Consider the following 6,000-nt stretch of genomic DNA (forward strand, 5'->3'; position numbering starts at 1 on the left):
CTGTTTCCCCCTGCTTCATTTTTCAACTCTTAAGATGTTGCTCACAGATTCTTCACGGCATGTTTTCCTGGGCCTGGTCCCCTACAAATTAAAGTTGTTGTTCACCTGACTCTCTGAATTACCCACACAGACCTATAACCTGGTCTCCAGGAAGAGTAAAAATTAATCTCATGTGCTTTTCATTTAAAGGAATTATATCATAATCTACAAGACTGTCGCGTGTCTAATAAATGACTTGTACCTGGAATATATAAAGAACTCTTACAGGGGCACCTGGCTGGCTCAGTTGATGAAGCATGCAACTCTTGATCTCGGGGTTATGAGTTCGAGCCTCACGTTGGTTGTAGAGATTGCTTAAAAATAAAATCTTTAAAAAGAAAAAAAAGGAACTCTTACGATTCCATGATGAAAGGACAAATAATCTAATTTTAAAAATGGGCAAACAGGGGCGCCTGGGTGGCACAGCGGTTAAGCGTCTGCCTTTAGCTCAGGGCATGATCCCGGCATTATGGGATCGAGCCCCACATCAGGCTCTTCCGCTATGAGCCTGCTTCTTCCTCTCCCACTCCCCCTGCTTGTGTTCCCTCTCTCGCTGGCTGTCTCTGTCTCTGTCAAATAAATAAAATCTTTAAAAAAAAAAAATGGGCAAACGATATGAATAGACATTTCTCCAAATATATACAAATGGCTGAGAGCACATAAGAAGATGCTCGACATCATTAGCCATCAAGGAAATGCAATTCAAAACAATGAGACACGGTGCACACCCACTAGGATGGCTAGAATTTGTTTACCACTGGAATTTTTTTTAATTTAAACTCAATTAGCCAACATATACTACGTACTTAGTTTCAGACGTAGTGTTCAATAATTTATCAGTTGCATGCAACACCCAGTGCTCATCACGTCACATGGGGTGGCTAGAATTAAAAACAAAAAACAGGTAATGACCACGATATGAAGAAATCAGAACCTTCATATACTGCTGATGGGAATATAACATGGTATATAGATGCTCTGGAAAAGTCTGGCAGTTCCTCAAAATGTGAAACACAGAATTACCCTATGACCCTGCAATTCTAATCTTAGGTATATACCCAAGAGAAACGCATAGGGGAAAGGAGGGAAAACTGAATGGGAAGAAATCAGAGAGGGAGACAAACCATGAGAGACTTGACTCCAGGAAACAAACTGAGGGTTGCTCAAGGGGAGGTGGGGGGGGAGGGAATGGGGTAACTGGGGGATGGGCATTAAGGAGGGCATGTGATCTGATGAGCACTGGGTTATATACAACTGATGAATCAGTGACACGACATCAAAAACTAATGATGTACTATATGTTGGCTAATTGAATTTAAATTAAAAAATAAAATAAATTAAAAATAAAGTTTTAAAAAAAAACATGTTCTTCACACAAAAACCTGTACGTGAATGTTTGTAGCAGCATTACTCACAATGGCCCAAACGCAAATGTCTACCAACTGACGAATGGAGAAATAAATGGTGGTATATCCATACAATGAGATACTATCTAGCAATAAAATGGAATGAAGGACTGATACAAGCTACAACATGGATGAACATGAATGTTGAGTGAAAGGCAATAATCAAAAAAGACCGCATATTGCATCATATCACTTATATGAACTCTCCAGAATAGGCAGATTAGTAGTTGCAAAGGGGTAGAAATGGGGTGGGGTAGGGGAAAGATCAGAAGACTCCTCCTAATGGGTACAGAGCTTTTTTTGGTGGTGATGAAAACGTTTTAAAATTGATTGCAGTAATGGCTGCACAACTTTGTGAACGTACTAAAAATCAATGCATATTTTAAAACGGTAAATTCTAGGATATGTGAACCATATCTCAATTAAGCTGTTACTTTTTACAAGGATTTTTTTCTAATATACTCCTAGCTCCTAAAACAGCGCCTGGCAATATTGGGAATTCAATAAATTTTGATGGAATGGAAAAATAAACTTCAAAAGGCAGGTAAAGCATTGTAAAACGTTGTCATACCCAAAGTGATGAGATCCCTGCATACAGCGTGTGTATGTGTAGGTGTGTTTTCCATGAAAGGAGAGTTGACTGAAAAACTCAGCATTAGCAAGACACTGAAAGGTCTGGAAGCCAGGCTAAGGAATTTGTATTATCCGGAATCAACAGGAAGGTCAGTAAGATTTTGAGCATGGGAATAACACAATCGGATCTGTGTTCTGTCTGTGCAAAATTTAAGTAGAGTTGTCACTTCCATAGAAAGGTGAAACAGAGCAATAAAACGTCTTAAACGTAGAGCAATACCCCACAGGTAAGAATGTGAAAGATTCAAGAAGCAAGTATTAAAATATAAGAATCTTTACGGATTTTTAATATACACAACACACCGACTGACACTCATACTGCACCTGTGTCCCGTCCCTAACAATAAAAATCATTTCTACTGTCGGAACCCTGTATGGAGTTCAAGTGTGACGGGGGCAAAAATCACTAGGACCACTATCAGGAAACATTTCTACAATCATCTAGGCAGCGTCTTCCTCAACGCTGTTGTAACTCAGGACCACCAACAAAGGGCCCAATTCCACCTTTTAGGACTCCAACTCTTCACAAACGCCCGACACGGACTGCAGGGCAAGGCCACGGTTTCGCCACTCACGGCCTCATTAGCCCGGGGAGCGAGGAAGCACTTTGCAGCAGCACCCCCAGGCGCTGAGCCCACCACGGGCCCCCGGACACCAAGCATACGGCCGGGAGGTCGCGCGACCCGGCGAGGGCGCCAGCCGCCAGGAGGTGATCCAAGGGCACTAGTGCCCTTGCAGCAGCCCACACGGAGCGCAAACGCAGCCGCCCAGACGGAGGGAACAAACATCTGCAAGGGTAAAACAGACCGGAACGCTTGGACCCACGCGGAACCTAACCTGTCACGGACCTGAGCAGCACGCAGCAGAACGTTTGTGCTCTCCTTCCGGCGCCGCAGAAGGGACGGAAAAAGGTCGCGGGCGAGTATGCCCAGAGGAGCAGTAGAGACTTCCGGTGCGTCATCCTCGCAGGTCTAGAGCGTCAGGACGCGCCTGCGGCCGCCAGCCTCCAAACTCTAATCTGTCAAACCCGAGGCCCCGGCCGAGATTCCCCGGAGGAGGGGGAGGGTTGTGGCTTCAGCTTCCCTGACGCTCGGACTCTCCCTGGGAATGGTGTCCCCGCCTCAGATCCCCTCTTTCTGTTTTCTGTGTCCCCGTTACGCCCCAGCCTACATTCAGTCCAGCAGCGATAGTCGAGGAAATTTAAACCACTGGTTTATATGGCTCCTGGCACGGATCTGGCGCTTTGGCTGACCTCCAAGGACATGAAACCACCGGCCATCTGAGTCCCACTCTGGCTCTGAAGTCCGTCTTGCCCCATTCGGCTGAGAAATTTGGCAACACTAAATTTCCTTTTATTCACCAAATATTTATTAAATTCCTACTGTGCTCAAGGGAATGCAAGGGTAAGAAAAAAAATGTGAACTACCTGAGTTAAGTAGTAAAATGAATAATAGAATTTATCTCGTACATTTGTTTTAAGGATAGGGTCTGGCACTTTGTAAGTAATCAATAAACGTTAGCTGTCCTTATTGTCATTTTGATCATTCCACCGCTGTCATTGATGTAGGAAAGATGTTAGAGTTCGAAGTCAATGGCCAAGAAAAAATTCTTGAGAGGTCTTTGGTGCAAAAAGGTGGTTTTATTAAAGTACAGGGACAGGACCTGTGGGCAGAAAGCTGCAATGGGGTGGGTAAGGGGTGGTGATTATATACCTTCAAGTTGGGAAGGGGTTAGGGATAGCATAAGTCTCTAAGGAATTTTGGAAACAAGGTTTCCAGGACCTTGAGTGTGTTACTTATTGTTGGGAAAAGGTCATTTATTACTGTCTTATAAAACCTTAGTCATGAGACCCTCCAGATATATATCCAGGGGTCATATGCTTGGAGGATGATTGCTAACTTGTGTCTTGTGGAGTAAAGATAAAGGAAGTTTCTAAAGGAATTTTTATGTTCTAGAAGACCTACAGGGTCCTGAGGGTTGGGCTAGGATTGCATTTTGCCCTTAGCAAAGTGTCAACATCAAGGCAGTTGAGTCCCTAGAGGAATGTCACTCTGCCGGTTTCAAGGACTTGTCAATGGGCAGCATGTACTAAGGAAATCAATTTCTCCTGCCTTTCTTTCTCACATTATCATCACCCACTATTACTATCATCATTTACTTTTTTCACGTCAAGTTTGAAGTCCAAGTACCTTTCCTCCAAAAAGTAGAGTCTCAGTATTGGTAGGTCACCTAAATTTGGTATGTTCCATAACCAGACTAGTCAAGTTTAATGTCATTTCAAATCTGGAGCTCCCCGTGTTTCTGAAGTTCTTGTGGGGATATCTAATACGTTTCCTTATTTTCTGATAGAGATGATATGACGATTAAATGAAGTTAGCACTGGTGATGTAAATGCTCAAAAATATTAGTTATTATTAAGTTAGCTTGAGACAGGGATCTTCTTACAGCCACGAGTATCCTAGCTGATACTTTCTCTCTCTCTTTCCTATATATTTAAGGAAAGGATATGTTTTGCTACCTCTTAACTTCCAAGGAGCCAGGACAGGGGCAGGAGGTGGAGAGATGAGGGGGGGTTGGCTATAGTGCTGTCAATGAGAGGTAATATTGAGTGGTGAAATGGCTACTTTGAGAAATGTACTCAATAGCAACCGGGTCGAGCCCAGCATATCTGGTCTATCTCTCAGCAGCCGCCTAGAACTATCGAATCAGAATAAAGTTACTACATATGGTAGTTGTTCATATACATGGATGTATCATTTTCTGTATATTAATATTCTACTACCTTACTAAGTTGTTTTATTGTTTGGAGTTGATTCTTTTAGATTTTCCGTGATTACAATCATGTCATTGAGATAAAGTTTTACCTTACTCCTTTCCAAATTTTATACCTCTAATTTCTCATATCTAATTGTACTGACCAGTTATTTCCAATAAAAGTATTTAATAATAGTGAAGACAGTAGACTTTGTCTTATTCTACTTTTAATGGGATATCTCTAGAATTTTACCATTAAGTATGCTGCTGGGGGGCGCCTGAGTGTCTCAGTCGGTTAAGCGTCGGCCTTTGGCTCATGATCCCAGGGTCCTGGGACTGAGCCCCAAGTCCAGCTCCCAGCTTAGCGGGGAGCCTGCTTGTTCCTCTCCTCACTCCCCCTGCTTGTGTTCCCTCTCTGTCTCTCCCTGTCAAATAAATAAATAAAATCTTAAAAAAAAAATACAAAGATTTCTATATATTGTTTTCCCCAAGAGCTGAAACTTTCCAGCCCTTTATGATCAGTAATCTTTGTGACAATGGGTTATTTGTGCTGGTCTTCTGGGGGAGGGGCCCGTTGCTGCTGATTCTCCAGTGAACTTGCCCTAGTGTGTAAGAGCCTCCAGTGTACACGGAGGCAGGGTTCTATGTAAGTGGCCCCAGACTCCAGTAGGTGGTGCTGTCTTGCTCCCTGAAGGCTTTGAGCACTGAAGGGCAGGATGAATATGGCTGCCTCCTCCCCGCCCCAGCCCCAGGGCTGAAAACACACCCCCCACTCCTCAGTGAGCCCTCACAGAAAAGCAATCAATCCCTCTTGTTTCCCTGGTTTCCATCAGAACTCTGTTCACCCGGCCTGTGACTAAGCGTTTTTATTTCAGGCGCTGGACTGAGTTTCAAAATTCTACATTTTAGGGACTCCCATGGCAGGGACCCACGCTGTTCCTCCTGGGGGAGGGAGGGGATCTTGTCATACTTCTGCCTTTTGCTGTACCCCTCCCAGGAAAGCGGTCACATGACTGTGCAGCGGTTCACAGTTGATGGCATCACAGAGAAAAAAGCTGGTACCTAGACTTGCTGTTCTCAGAGCTTCCTCGCTCCTATGCCTGGAAATTCTGCCACACTCAGGCACCACCCGTTCTTGCAACCCCAAAGATCCTCCAACCATGCCGTT

General features: G+C 43.9%; 1 protein-coding gene across 4 annotated transcripts in view; it reads right to left on the bottom strand.

The window, feature by feature from the left end:
• Positions 1-3,082, bottom strand: part of COA1 (cytochrome c oxidase assembly factor 1) — an 84,463-nt gene extending 81,381 nt beyond the window's left edge. For 2 of the 4 annotated variants that reach the window (XM_045793517.2, XM_045793518.2), the window contains exon 1: positions 2,927-3,082. The gene's annotated coding sequence lies outside the window, so the exon portion shown is untranslated. Of the gene's footprint in view, positions 1-265; positions 357-2,915 lie in introns of those variants that run through there. The other 2 variants (XM_045793519.2, XM_087861214.1) reach the window with 2 other exon arrangements.
• Between the last annotated feature and the right edge of the window lie 2,918 nt (positions 3,083-6,000).

The sequence above is a fragment of the Ursus americanus genome, chromosome 3, assembly GCF_024610735.1.
Source record: "Ursus americanus isolate L20-20 chromosome 3, mUrsAme1.1.p, whole genome shotgun sequence".
Taxonomy (NCBI): Eukaryota; Metazoa; Chordata; class Mammalia; order Carnivora; family Ursidae; genus Ursus; species Ursus americanus.